Source organism: Balaenoptera borealis, assembly GCF_965194805.1.
Source record: "Balaenoptera borealis genome assembly, chromosome: 17".
Classification (NCBI taxonomy): domain Eukaryota; kingdom Metazoa; phylum Chordata; class Mammalia; order Artiodactyla; family Balaenopteridae; genus Balaenoptera; species Balaenoptera borealis.
Genome location: NC_138876.1, coordinates 10,238,963 through 10,253,561, shown reverse-complemented (window position 1 = coordinate 10,253,561; position 14,599 = coordinate 10,238,963). Strand labels below are relative to the sequence as shown.

The following is a 14,599-nucleotide window of genomic DNA, read 5'->3' as shown; positions in this document are numbered from 1 at the left end:
TTCATAAATATTTGTTGAATCAATGAACAAACTGCTCGGATAGAGGAGAAACAAAGTGGAGTCGAAGGATCAAACTAAATTCGGACACAGACCCTGTGATTTATTCTCTTCTGTGTTTCCAGCACACAGGGCCATCACCCCATAGATGCTTGTTCCAAAATGGAGAAGCAATTAATGGTAGGGGAAAGGGCTGGGGAGGGCTCTACAGAAGAGCTGGGTCTTGCAGATGAGTGGGGAGTGTGAAGGGTAGGTAGGGCAGCCCTGGCAGGGGGAAGAGCACGTGCAAAGGCACAAGGGCATGGAAGGGCCGGTGGACCTGTCGTATGTGGCCGACACACATTCATTGCCACTCTTTCTACGAGTATCCCCTTCAAAACAGAAGGGCTTGCAAGGCTCTTTATTCAATCTTCCACCTGGAAACAACACCCTCAGTCTGGTCCCCACTCCACTCCAGCCTTGCCCAGTCTGGCAGGCAGGCTGCTCACTGCTTCTCAGACCTCTTCCCCGAGGGGCTTCCCAAGCTCCAGCCACGGGAAGCAGGTACGCCTGAGACCCGGGTCCATATCCCTGACTGCTTTGGGGAAAGAGAAACTCTCTTTAAATGGACGAGAAGCCAGGAGGCTATGAGCCCCGAACCATTAGGAGAGCAGAGCCAGGCACTGTGCTAAGTGCTTTCATTAACTGGCTCCTTTAATCCTCGGTGCAGGAGGAAACCGAGGCTCAGAGGGGTTAGTGGTTTGCCCAAAGTCACACAGCAAGGAAGTGTCAGAAGGTAGAGTCTCAATGCTTATATACGTTGTACTGTAACAGACGAAGGGACTGCGTCCTAACGACCCCAGGGGCATCCCTGGATCCAGGAGCATCTAAAGCTAGCACTAGCCTTGGACTTTTCTTTTCCCCTGCTTGCCACTGAAGGATGCCCAACTGATACAGAACAGTATTTCTCCCAGAGACCCCGCTCTCCTGGCTCCTCTCCAGGCCTGGTCACCTGCTGGTGAAGACTGCCCTTTGTAATACAGGTCACACTCTGAACTCTATTTTGAACTCATGTGAAGACTGCCCTTTGTAATACAGGTCACACTCTGAACTCTATTTTGAACTCATGTGAAGGGGGTGCCAGAGTCCTCTAAGATTAAATGTGCTAATGACTTGGTAAGTCAGCGTCCCATGTGTGCCACCTCCAGGTCCCCATCAGTCAATGTATCACCAAATAATGGGGTCCGAGAGTGATGGAAGACTCAAACCAGATGGGGCACTCCAAGGTGAAATGGAATGACCTCAAGTTACCAGCAGGGACGGTCTTCTCTAATTAAAATAAACATGCAAACCACTCTCTCCTCTGTACATGAGACAGAACTGCTCCAAGGAAGGGATGATGACAACATTTTAGGTGTAACATCAAAGCTGTCAGCTCACTAGTCGTCTAGGACCTGGCCATTTTGTGTTCTAATTGTCATTTTCCCTCTCCTGCTACTCAGAGAGCCCCACTGCTGGACAGAGGAGGGAGTCAGAAGGCGTGGACTTCAGAGAGGGTGGTGCCTGTTTCCATCTGGAGAACCTGGGCAAGTCATCCTCTCACATCACACCCTTCAATAGCTCCCCATTGCCGGGTCATTCATTCACTCAACAAACATCTACTGAGTGCCTATTATGTGCTCTGCACTGTCCTGGAAGCTATGGAGAGTTGTGAGCAAGACAGGGATGGTCCCCACCCTCCTGGAAATGATAATCTAGTGAGAAGGACAGAGGCTGACATGAGTAAACGCAAGACGGTCACACACACGCACACACACATACCTACATACACATACACACACACACACAGAACACACAGGTTATAGACAGGTGCTAGCTGAGCTGGAAGGAGGTGTCAGGGAAAGCTTCCCTGGGGAAATGCCCTTTGGGCTGAGGCTTGGATGAGTGGGAGTTAAGAAGGAAAAAGGAGAAGAAGGGACCAGTGCCCCAGGGATAGACTTCCCCGGGGAACCAACAGAACTCAGGTCTGGCTGGAGCGCAGACAAGGAGAGGTGAGTGGTAGAGGCGCAGTGAAGCAGGGCCAGGCCGACTGGGGTGTTGGGGAGACCGTACACTTACCCGAGGACAAGGAAGCCACGGGCAGGGGCCTCCACTGTGTCACGGTGCCAGCCCTGGAAGCCCTCACTGTCTGCGCCTGGATCCGCCTCACAACCCACCACACTCCTGCCTGCCAGGCGGCGGCTGCTCTCATGGAAAGAGTATGGGATCTGGGGGTAGGGCAGAGGCCTGGACCCACACTTCAGAGGAAGCTGGCAGTCAGAGGCAGGGGCTTGAGAGTCAAACTCTGTCTTTGATCCAGTGGGGTGAGCTGAACAAAGTTGCTAAGAGCAGAGATGAGAAACAGGAGGCCGACTGACAAATATGGCCTGGAGCCATCCCAGAAGCAAGTCGGGATGGCGCTGGCTGCTGGGAGTGTGCCTGAGGTTCATGTAAAAGAGCCAAAGCAGAACAAAGACTCTAGAAGACCCGCTAAAGAAGTGGTTTGAACTTAAGCTACTGCCTCCGCCTACCTCCAGTGACTTGGTTAGTGGGGTGGCCTTGGCATTTTGGCCTCCCTGAAGCCGCCTCTCAGTCCCTTGGTTTCCATGGTGCTGACCTCTCCCCAGCTCTGGGGCTGGTCACGTGACATAGGCCTGTCCAGTCCGAATATCCCATCACGTTGTCCACAGTGACTGGGACAAGTGACCCAAGCTGAACCAACGGCAATCAATTCAGGGATTTTGCTAGCATTTCTGGGAAGACGAGCTCTGTACCTACTGGGTGGATAGACTGGCAGTTGCAGGACAGGTGTTTCTGGAAGCTGCAACATGGAGAGCCTGGTCTGTGGCTCGGGAATCTAACAGTCAATTACCTTGCTGCTGATGAAGAGGCGGCGGCAAGGGAGAGTGGGGCGAGCTCCCTGCGGCCAGTCCTGTTAATGACCTGTCTGCAGTCGCTTTGTAAACCTCTATCTTCAGTTTTGCGGCTCAGCCAAAAGCAGTCGCTCTGCGCTTCAGCTTGGCAAGCACATTTTCACTTTGGAAGCGATGCTGCTGTTGCCGTGGTTATCGATTCTCAGGAAAACCTGTGTTGTTGTTTATGAGCATCAAACCCCAAATATTTGCAGAGAACCCCTTTCAGGAGCTTTTGGCACTACGATAACCCAGGCAAAGTGTTCTACATCTCAGACTTTTTTTTTTTTTAAACAGAGAAAATTATTCTCTACTCAAATCTGTAAAATGCATTAGCTCATAGTTTCCATTTTAAACCAAAATTCAACTTTAATATGCATTGGGTATCCGAGGCTGCTGTTTCCCTTAAGATTATCTTTGTTAAGTCCTAACAGTTTGGATGGCCCAGCATGAAGAAATGTGAAAACAGAGACCAAGGTCCATAAAAAAGCCCAGGTCCCATCCAATTTTCAATCACTTGTATACACATATGAGTACCTCATACACATATGAGATACCACCTCACCTGTGAAAGGATTCTACAAATAACAGGCCTAGCATTGGCATTTTATGTTCATGATCGGCTTAACAGGGGTCACTGATTTGAATTCAAACATAATACGTATTTATTGAGCATCTACTATGTGCCAGGCTCTATTTGTGAACAAACAAATAATTCCAGATTGTTACAAGTGCTGGGAAGAAAACCTACAGGGTGCAGCCAGAGAGAGTACGGTGATGAGGAAAGATCTGTCCGAGGATATAGCATGCTAGCTGAGGCTACAGGACAAGAAGTTGTCACTCCTGTGAAGAACAGGGGCTTGGGGGATGGAGGTGCAGGGAGAGGGGTCCTGCAGGCAGAAAAACAACATGTGTCTGAGTGCTGAGACCGGATAGTACTTGCTGAGTGTGAGAACAGAAAGAGGTCGGTGGCTGAAGTCTGTTGAGGGAATGGGGTGAGGCAGACGACAGTGCAAGGCAGACAGAGGTCAGATCATGCTGGCCTTTGCAGGCCATGGTAAGGAATCTGGATTTCATTCTCAGTAAAATGGGCAGGGGGGCGTTGGGGCCACAGATACGTTTTAAGCAGGGGCATAGCAAGTTCTCATGCAGGAGGCATGTGGAGAATAATCCAAGTTGGATATCCCAAGTTCGAGGTGCCTGCTAGACTTCCAAATGGAAACATGAGTATGGCATTTGGGATACTCAAGTCTGGAACTCAGAGGACAGACTCAGCTGGAGATATCATTTGGAAGTAGTCAGCATACAGATGGTCTTTGAAAATGCTCCGAGACTGGCTGGAGTGAGGGGTGCACCACTGAGAGACGGAGGAAGAGGGCAAAAGCACAAGAACAAATCCAAGCAGCTTGGCGCCCTGGGAGCCAAAAGAAAACAGTGTTTTCGGAGGGAGGGAGTGGTCAGCTGGGTCAAATGCAGCTCCTGGAAGCTGAGTTGACTTGCAGAATAATTCTGAAGCTTTGAGATTTGGAAGTGGGGTGGGGGAGGGTTCATCTTAAAAGGCTTTCCTGGGACTTCCCTGGTGGTCCAGTGGTTAAGACTCCGCACTTCCAACTCAGGGGGCACAGGTTCTATCCCTGGTCGGGGAACTAAGATCCTGCATGCCGCAAAAAAAAGAGAAAAAAGGCTTTCCTTAGAACCTAGGGATAATAACACAGTGTGGAAAAGTGGAAATTCCAGGCTCCAGGGCCACACTCCCTGCAACTGAATTCCACTTCTGCCATTTACCAGCATCATGGCCTCAACCTTCCAAACCTCCACGAGCTTCAGCTTGCCTTTACCACAGAAATAACAATAGTACCTGCCTCACAGGCTGTTGTAAGGATTAAATGAGGTGATAAATAACAAATTCTCAGAAGAGTAAAGTGCCTGGCTCACGTCAAATGCTCAGGAAATGTTAGTTGTTGTTGTTATAATAATTAACGCTAAGTGCCAAGTGCTGGGATTTACATGTGTTATCTTATGGGGTAGATATTGTTATACCCATTTTACAGATGGAGAAACCTGCCTAGTATCACTAAGTTCCAGGGGTGGGTGGAGCTGGCATTGACATCCAGGTCAGACTCGGGCTGTCCTCTTAATCACTGCTCTGCAATCCCTCATGTGATGCCCAGGTGGGTGGTTGATGTCCAATGCAAGGGGAAAAATGGCTACTAATGCACTAATTGTGTGTTATGGACTGAATGTTTGTGTCTCCCCAAAATTCATGTGTTGAAATCCTAATGCATAATATGATGGTATCGGGAGGTGGGGCCTTTGGGAGGTTATTAGGTCATGATGGTGGTGCCCTCGTGAATGGTATTAGTGCCTTATAAGAGAGAACCCAGAGAGATCCCTTGCCCCTTCCACTACGTGAGGACATGAGGAAGACAGCCGTCAATGAACCAAGCAAGAAGCAGGCCCTCACTGGACATGGAATCTGCCAGCGCCCTGATCCTAGACTTCCCAACCTCCGGAATGGTGAGAAATAAGTGTCTGTTGTTTAAACCACAGTCCACCGTACTTTTGTTGTAGCAGCCCGAGCTGAGACATTGTACTTCTGCTTCAACTTGCATTTCCAGAGGTAATTATTGGTTTTAAATTGGTTCTGGCATGCTTAGAAACCAAATCTGACTCTGCATTTCACAGGGTTTCAGATTAATACAATGACGAGGTTGTGCTAGATCCGGGTTGTATGAATTGTGCTACAAGAAACCTCCCCCAAGAAGGATAGAACATGTCCCCCCTATATGTATGGAGCCCTGGGTCCCAGTCCTACTTCAACCAGAAAGAACTCTGCTCTCGTCTGTTTTCTACACTGAGCTCTCTAAGCTTTCATTTGAAGAAAATATTCTGAGGATACAAAAGTTTGAAAACCACAAACTGCACCTGCATCAGAATCACTTGCAGTGGCTGTTAAAACGCAGACTCCTTGCCCCACTACACACTTTAGGGACCACAAACACAAGGGAGAAGGCCTAAGAATCTGCTTTTTTATTTTATTTTTAAAATTTTATTTATTTATTTATTTAGACTGCTCCAGGTCTTAGTTGCAGCACGCGGGATCTTCCCTGCGGCATGCAGTCTCTTAGTTGCAGCATGCGTGTGGGATCTAGTTCCCTGACCAGGGATCGAACTTGCGCCCCCTGCGTTGGGAGCACGGAGTCTTACCCATTGGACCACAGGGAAGTCCCCTGAGAATCTGCTTTAGAACTAGATCCCCAGGTGACTCACGTGAGTATTCAAGTTTGAAAACCATGTCAGACGCTCTCCATTAACTCTACTGCCCAACCCACTAGCCACTGGCCACTTCTGGCTAATTTCAATTTAAATGGAAATTCATTAAGATTAAATAAACTTTAAAACTTCAATTTCTCAGTTGTACCATGCACACTGTAAGTGCTCAACAGCCACATGTAGCTAGCAGACACCAGACAGAGCATTTCCACCATTACAGATCTGCTGGGCAATCCTGAAAGTTCTATTGGACAGCCCAAACTTAGGCCTCTAGGTCTGCTCAAATGATGTATCTCGTGTGTTGACACTGAGGCACTAAACTCAGTCAACATCTCCTACCATTTTAAACTGTATTCCATGTGTAACATGCTCCCTAAGGATGTATCTTATTGGACAAAAATTACTTGTCATATATCTATTTCCCCTGACCCACTCTTAGAGCTTGAAGGCAGGAACCATGCATGTATTATTTAGGTCCATTATTCTCAGTGCCTAGAGCTTAAATAAATGCTTGGGAATTGCTTAATTGGCCCACACAACATAAATGAAATATGAAGCTGACAGTGATGTGTCCCAGCTAAAAGCCTTCACTAGCACATCCATTAGGATGGTTACTATTACAAAAACAGAAAATCACAAGTGTTGGCAAAGATGTGGAGAAACAGAAACCCTTGTGCACTGTTGATGGGAATGTAAAATGGTACAGTCGCTATGGGAAATAGTATGGTGGTTCCTCAAAAAATTAAATATAGAATTACCATTATGATCCAGCAATTCCATCTCTGGGTAGAATTCCATCACCCAAAAGACACCAAGCAGGGTCTTGAGATACCTGTACACCCATGTTCATAGCAGCATTGTTCACAATAGTCAACAGATGGAAGTAACCTAAGTATCCATCAATGGATGAATGGATAAGCAATATGTGGTATATATGCATACAATGGAATATTATCCAGCCTTAAAAAGGAAGGAAATTCTGACACATGCTACAACATGGATGAATCCTGAGGATATTATGCTAAGTGAAAGAAGCTAGTCACAAAATGACAAATACTGTATGATTCACTTATGTGAGATACCTAGAGTAGTCAAATTCATAGAAACAGCAAGTAGAATGGTGGTTGCCAGGGGCTGGAGGAAGGGAGGAAAAGGGGGGGCTGTTATTAAGTGGGTACAGAGTTTTAGTTTTGCAAGATGAAAAGAGTTCTGGAGATGGACGGTGGTGATGATTGCACAACAATGGGAATATACTTAATACCAATGAACTATACACTTAATAATCGTTAAGATAGTACATTTTATGTTTATGTATATTTTAGCACAATTAAAACATTTTAAAATGTTTTAATTTTAAAATACATAAACAAATAATTTTTTAAAAAGTATTCACCGGTACCAACCAGAGGAAATATATTAGCCTCATGGCTTTGAGAAAATGGCTTTGGGAAAACTGTGGTTCTCAGTCTATGCTGTTGCATCTTGGGTAGGAAGGGGCCAGGAACAGGAGGAGGGAGCTGCATACACTCCATCTAGCTGATCATCAGAACCTCCTGAAAGGGGACTTCCCTGGTGGTCCAGCGGTTAAGACTCCACCCTTCCAATGCAGGTGGCAAGGGTTCGATCCCTGGTCAGGGAACTAAGATCCTGCATCCTGCATGCCCCATGGCGCAGCCAAAAAAAAAAAGAACCTCCTGGAGAGTCTGATTCCATTCACCTGGGGGTGGAATCAAGGGGATCTTTAATATTATAGAGTTCTGCATGGGACCCAGAGTCAAGAGCCCCAGTCTAAAGCACTTATATTCTCCCTATATTATGCTGCGGTTTCCATCTTCTCATCTGGTTTGCAAACTTCTTCAGGGGAGTGACTGTGCCTTATATCTACCCTGAGAATCTAAGACACTTGTGGAATTTTTTTTTAAGACTGCGGATGCCTGGGACCCACCACACATCGATTAAATCAGCATCTCCAGGCATCTTGTGTTTTTTTAAAAGCCCTCAAATGGGATTCTGATGCCCTCTCCTACACTGAAACCTCCTGCTCTGCGGGCCAACAGTGCTTGACAGAGAGGCTCAGTGTTTGCTGAGCGACTCACAGAATGAAGTCCTTTGAATAAGACATTCAAAATGGAAAATGTGTGTTTCATCTGTGTTGCTTAGTCTAAGTATTTTTCTATGACTATTTTGTACATAATTTAGACCAAATGACAAATAATAACAACAATTAGCATTTAGTGAGCACCTCATATGTGCCAGGTGCTGATCACGTGCTTCCCATGTATCATCTCATTTAATTCTCGATCCTATTTCTAAAGAAGGTACTGTTATTGTCTCCATTTTACAGATGAGGAAACTGAGGCCCAGGGAAATCCAGTCACTTCCTCAAAAATAAAACTTTCTTTTTTTTTAAATTTATTTATTTATTTATTTATTTTTGGCTGCATTGGGTCTTTGTCGCTGCTCACGGGCTTTCTCTAGTTGCAAGAGTGGGGGCTACTCTTCATTGCAGTGCGCGGGCCTCTCACTGTGGTGGCCTCTCTTTGTTGCAGAGCATGGGCTCTAGGCACGCGGGTCTCAGTAGTTGTGGCTCGCAGGCTCAGTAGTTATGGCTCGCGGGCTCTAGAGCACAGGCTCAGTAGCTGTGGCGCACGGGCTTAGTTGCTCCGTAGCATGTGGGATCTTCCCAGACCAGGACTTGAACCCGTGTCCCCTGCATTGGCAGGCAGATTCTCAACCACTGCGCCACGAGGGAAGTCCAAAACTTTCTTTTTTTTACATGACATTTATATCATGAGCATTCTCATAACCTTTAAAAAGTGACCATAATTTTCTTATTAATGGCTACATCATTGTTTTTCATTGTTTTACCCTATTTTTTTTTAATCATTTTGCCCTAATTTGTTAACTCATTTCTCATTCTAAGGCAGCTTTCTGTCTTGTTTGCCACTGTTTACCATTTTAAACAATGCTGCAGTGGATATCTTTGTGTTAAGGGTGTTTTCTATATTTCAGAAAACTGTCCTTAGGAAAGATTATGGAAACAATGTTCTGATGGTGAATGGCATTAAACACTGAACAAAAGTCTTTATTGAGGGGACTGTGCTGAATGAGCTGGGTAAACCCCTCTCCCGGGGACGTTTTACGTGCCCTGGCCTAACCCCCACCAACTCGTACCAAACACTTACTGAGGGCCGGGAGCACTCGCGAATGCTTTATAGATCTGATCCCACCTGGTCCACACAAGAGCCCTGGGGGAGGTACAGTGAGACACCTGAGGCAGAGAACGGGGAAGAAGCGGACCCAGGCTCACAGGACCAGCAAGAACAGAGCCAGGATAGGAACCCACAACTCTGACCACCAGTCGGGCCTCCTGATCAAGGCAGGTGTTCGCCCTGACTCAACGACCACCCCATGAAACAAAAACTAACAGGAGTAGTGGGAATGAACCCTGCCCATCAACTTACACCACACAAGACTCTCCCTGTAAGTGCACAATGTCTCACCTCCCAGGCAAAAAAATCCAGAAACACTCACTTGGAGCAACACAGGGTTCCTGCCCTAAAGGCCTAGACCCCTTAGCTGCAGAGAGAAAGTGGAAGAAGGAGGTCAATTATCCTTACCCAGGATCCACCCACACCCAGTGCCCTTGTAGGTGCTTTACACGGTTATATATATTTGTTATGGGTTGAATTGTGTCCCCCCCAAAATGCTGATGTCCTAGTCCAGTGTCCCCATGAATGTGAGTTTATTTGGAAATAGGATCTTTGTAGATGTAATTAAGATGTAAATTAAAGATGAGATCATACTGGAGTAGGGTGGGCCCTTATTCCAACAAGACTGGTGTCCTTGTAAGAGAGAGGAGGAGAGACACAGAGGGAGAAGGACATGGGACAACACAGGCAGAGGCCGAAGCAACGCAGCTGCTAGGCAACAAACATCAAAGGTGGCCAGCAAACCCCAGAAGCTAGGAAGAGGCAAGGATTTTCCCCTACAGGCTTCAGTACCCTGCCGATACCTTGGGTTTGGACTTCCAGCCTCCAGAATTGTGAGACAATACATTTCTACTGTTTTGAGCCACCAAGTCTGTGGTACTCTGTTACGGCAGCCCTAGGAGATGAATACAATGTTGTATCGTCTTTTAGCTCCATCAAGACAGAAGCTGTATTTTGTTCATCTTGGGATCCCAGCCACTGGCGCAGTCCCCGGCTCACAGTAGATGCTCACAGAGTGTTTGCTGAGTGAGCAAGTGGAAAAATTAATAAAGTACAAACTCAGGAGGAGAAGGAACTATGTCTTTTATCTCTACTAACAGACCAGAGCAAATCAGGCGCTCAATAAATGTTTGTAGAATGAATAAATGTTTTTAAATGAATAAATGATAAGCTCAGGAAGGCTTTGCAATGAGTCCTATTCATCTATTTCCTCAGGACTCAGCATAGGGTGTGGCACACAGCAGCTTCTTAGTAAATTTGGAAGGAGGGAAGGAAAAAAATGAAGGGAAGGTGGGAGGGAAGGAAACAAGACCAGGATCATAATTTCCCAATTCTTGGTCTAGGTAGGTAATTTCTTTCCTTTATGCATCTAACTGAGGCCATGGAATAAGCAGTTGAGTTTCAAACAGCCTCAATTATATTGAAAGGGCTTTCACAGCCCTTTGAATATAATTCACCTCCCCCCTTGAATATTGTTTTTCTAAACAATTGAATATTGTTCTAAAACACATTTCTTTTTCTTTTACATAAACTTGAACTTGAACATTGTTTTTCTAAAACACATTTCCTTTTCTTTCACATCCAGAAATCATAAGGCTTTCCAACCCTTCCAACAATGTCAGAAATGCAGCTCCGAGTTCAGAGGTCAACGCTTCTGTGTTCAGCTCGGGGGACACATTTCCTGTCCCTGTGCTGCATTCAGCCTCTGACACCTGCCCTGTGGCCAAAAAGGGACATCAGCTGGGCTCAGGGAAATTCAATTTGGGCTGACAGCCCACAGCATAAGAAGGGCAGGGAGTCTGCAGTGACCTTTGCAAAGGCAAAGGCAGGGAGAGGGAGTCAAAGAGGTTTCTCCTGGGCTTGGCTCAGGAGGGTCTAAAGTTATGGTCAGTTCATTTCTACGGATGGAGAAAACCCCCGAAAATAAGGGCAACTGATTTCCACTGCTGGCTGAGAATTCAACTGCACTGCCATTTGCTGCCCCTGCCATCCTGGTGGTATTTGAGGTGAAAAAAGGGAACATCTTGTTCTTTATTCCTCTGGACTTGAACTTTTCCAGGGATGGCAACTGCACTGTTGTGGGCTATGATTTTATTCCTTCATTCCTTCATTCCTTCATTTTTATTATAAACGAATATACATAATATATAAATGAACAAAGTAAGAGGTCCCTGGACTCATGTCCCGATACATTTAGAAAGCCTCTGCTCCCGTGTTTTCTCTCTTGTCTACTGAACTCCAAAGCTCAGCGTTTGTCTGCTCCACGGGACACCAGGTGGAGGTCACAACTGTCACAGTGACAAACAAGGAAAAGAAAAGCTGACCCCTTCTCAGGGCCTGTTAGCAGGGAAGGCAAAGAACTGCTTTATGTGTTTTGATGTAGCCCTGATGTGGTCAGCTTACCCATGGATGTGGGGACTTTCCGCCCTATCAAAGGAGTTGGTTGAGATGGACATCAGTGAGATGGACATTATTTTATCAGACCTGCGTGTTTGGATCAGTTTATGTGTCCCTCCTGTGGCCCCAGGGCATCCCACGCTGAGCCTAACCCAGTAGCTGGCAATCTGTATGATATTTATCTTTCCTTTTCCTCTAGACAGAAAGCCCCATGAGGATAGGGCTGTGTGTGTGTGTGCTGCTTGTACCTTTGTATCCCAAGCAACCTGGCACAGTTCTTGGCACATAAGTAATAAGCAATTGATCGATACATGTTATGAAAGAGCCAACAAACAAACAAATAAGTGAAAAGAGATAAAGGTGTTAGGCCTTACGTTATAGTTAAGAGAGTGCGGGCTTTAGAATCAGGTGTAGTTTCACTCATGTTCTACCGCCTATCTGCTCCATGATATGTTTTAATTGAAATATAATATAAACACATAAAATTGCCTATGTCATAAATGTACCATTCAGGGAATTTTGACACCCATGCAACCAGCACGCAGAACATTTGCAGAACCTCAGAAGCTGCTTCATGCTCCCTCCCGGTCACTATCCCCTGACCCACCCGAAGGTAAACCACTATCCTGCCAGCTGCATGCCATCTGGCAAGTTACTATGCTCTCTGACTCTTATCTTCATATTGGGAAAATAATACTTACCTTGCTATGAGTATAAAATTTTATACATGTATATGTGGTACCTGGCAACAACAGTCATAGAGTAGTAATAGTGTTAGTAATAGAAGTAGTAGTAATGACAGCACCAGCAGCAGCAGAAGTAACAGGAGAAGGAGAAGCACTAAAGCAACAGTAGAAGCAGTAGCTGTAATAGTAGAAGCAGCAGTAATGGTAACAATAGAAGTAGTAATAGTGGTAATAGAAGTAGTATTACTAATAGTAGAGTCAGTAGTTATAGTAATAGCTAACACTTACATAGCACTCATGACGTTCCAGGTACTGGTCCAAGTGCTTTACCTTAACTCATCTAATGTTCAAAGCAACGCTTACGAGAATGTATAAAATAGGATTTTACAGATAAAGAAACTGAGGCACAGAAGTTAAGTAGATTTCCCAAGGTCATGTAGCTATAGAGTCCTGAATTCAGGATTCTAATACAGTACCAGCAGTCTGGCCACTGAGCTTATCCTCTTAATAGCAACCTTTCAATAACTATTTGCATGGCAAAGAAAGATTTGTCCTCCAATATCTGTTTTGTTTTTTTTTTTTTTGTTCTCTTCTTTTTCAATCACAATAATCCTCAGTTTTGGTAAGCACATGGTCTTACAGAAGAAAGATCACATTTCCCAGCCTTCCTTGCAGTTAAATGTAGGCAGAGGACTAAATTCTGGCAAACAGAACATAAGTAGAAGCAGCAAGTGTGACACCCAGAAGCAGATACCCTTAAAAGAAGAGGCCTGCCTTTCTTCTTCCCTTCTTCCTGCTGGTAGATATGATGGCTGGTGCAGAAGCAGCCAGAATGGACCATGAGGTGACCTTGGGGGAAAGGAGGTCCACATGGCAGAAAAACAAGAGAGGAAAAGTCTGCGTCTCTCACAGTTGCTGCAGCAGCCCTGTACCACCCTGGGTTAGAACTCTTGGGTAAGAGAGAAATATACTTCTATTTTCTGTTTAAGCCAATGTTCTTTTAGATTTTACATCATTCATAGAAAAACCTAATCCTAAATAATGCACTGCTGTTGCAATTGTAATTAATATTGAAACTGAGGAGGACCCCAAAGGACCTTACCAGGAACAGACACCCCCACCCCGTGTTCCCCACCTCTTGTTTCTAGAAAAGCTTTAGCCCCCTAGGCCTTCCCCAAGTTCCAAAGAGCGAATTTAACCAGAGAAGTGAGAAAATGCAAAAAGAAAAGAAAGCAGTGAAGCAAGACAAAATAATAACAATTTAGACATCAAGTACCTTTAGTTCCTTCTTGGGGTTATAGGTAATATCTTGAGTCATATCCTTGAGCTGTTTTTCAGATTCTAAAACCCCCACCATGTGGAGGAAGTTAACTGCATGCTGATCACCAACACATAGACCCCAGACTGGTGGGAACCAAAAGGTTGGTGATTTGAGATTCCTGAAACATCACCCTTTTACCTCACCACAACCAATCAGAAAATTGTGCACTAGCTGATCACTCACCCTGTGACCCTCTCCTTCACACTGTCTTTAAAAACCCTTCCCTGGAAACCACTGGAGAATTCAGATCTCTTGAGCATGAGCTGCCCATTCTTCTTGCTTGGCACCCTGTAATAAATGCTGTACTTTCCTTCACTACAACCTGGTGTCAGTAGATTGACTGTGCTGCCTGTCAGGCGAGCAGACCCAAGTCTGGTTTAGTAACAATATCACCTAAAAAGATATCTGCAAAACTAATGTCACTTTCGTGTTGGATTCTTGATTTATAAAACAAAACAAAATAAAACATGACTTGGGTAACCCTGTAATCATCAAACTATGAAGATAAGCAGGAAGAGTCTCATTTATCCTGGAAGATGGTAACAGTCCCCTATCAACTCATGTCTGGGTCACATCAAAGCCTCTCAGGTTGGCCTCCCTGCCTCTAGCCTCTCACCTCTCTTACCCATTCAGGATACTCTTTCTTATCTAATTACCCTAAAAATTACTTTCATTTTAAAAACTGGAATAATTATAATGTTTTATGTCCCTACTTTATACAAGACACTTTATTGTACATCTTTTTTTCTAATCTGCACAAAAACCTGAAACATAACTATTATT

The 14,599-nt window shown here is 45.3% G+C and overlaps 1 protein-coding gene across 5 annotated transcripts in view; it reads right to left on the bottom strand.

Moving 5' to 3' along the window:
• Positions 1 to 14,599, bottom strand: part of ASAP1 (ArfGAP with SH3 domain, ankyrin repeat and PH domain 1) — a 357,862-nt gene that overhangs the window by 299,910 nt on the left and 43,353 nt on the right. The gene's annotated exons all lie outside the window — the stretch shown is intronic.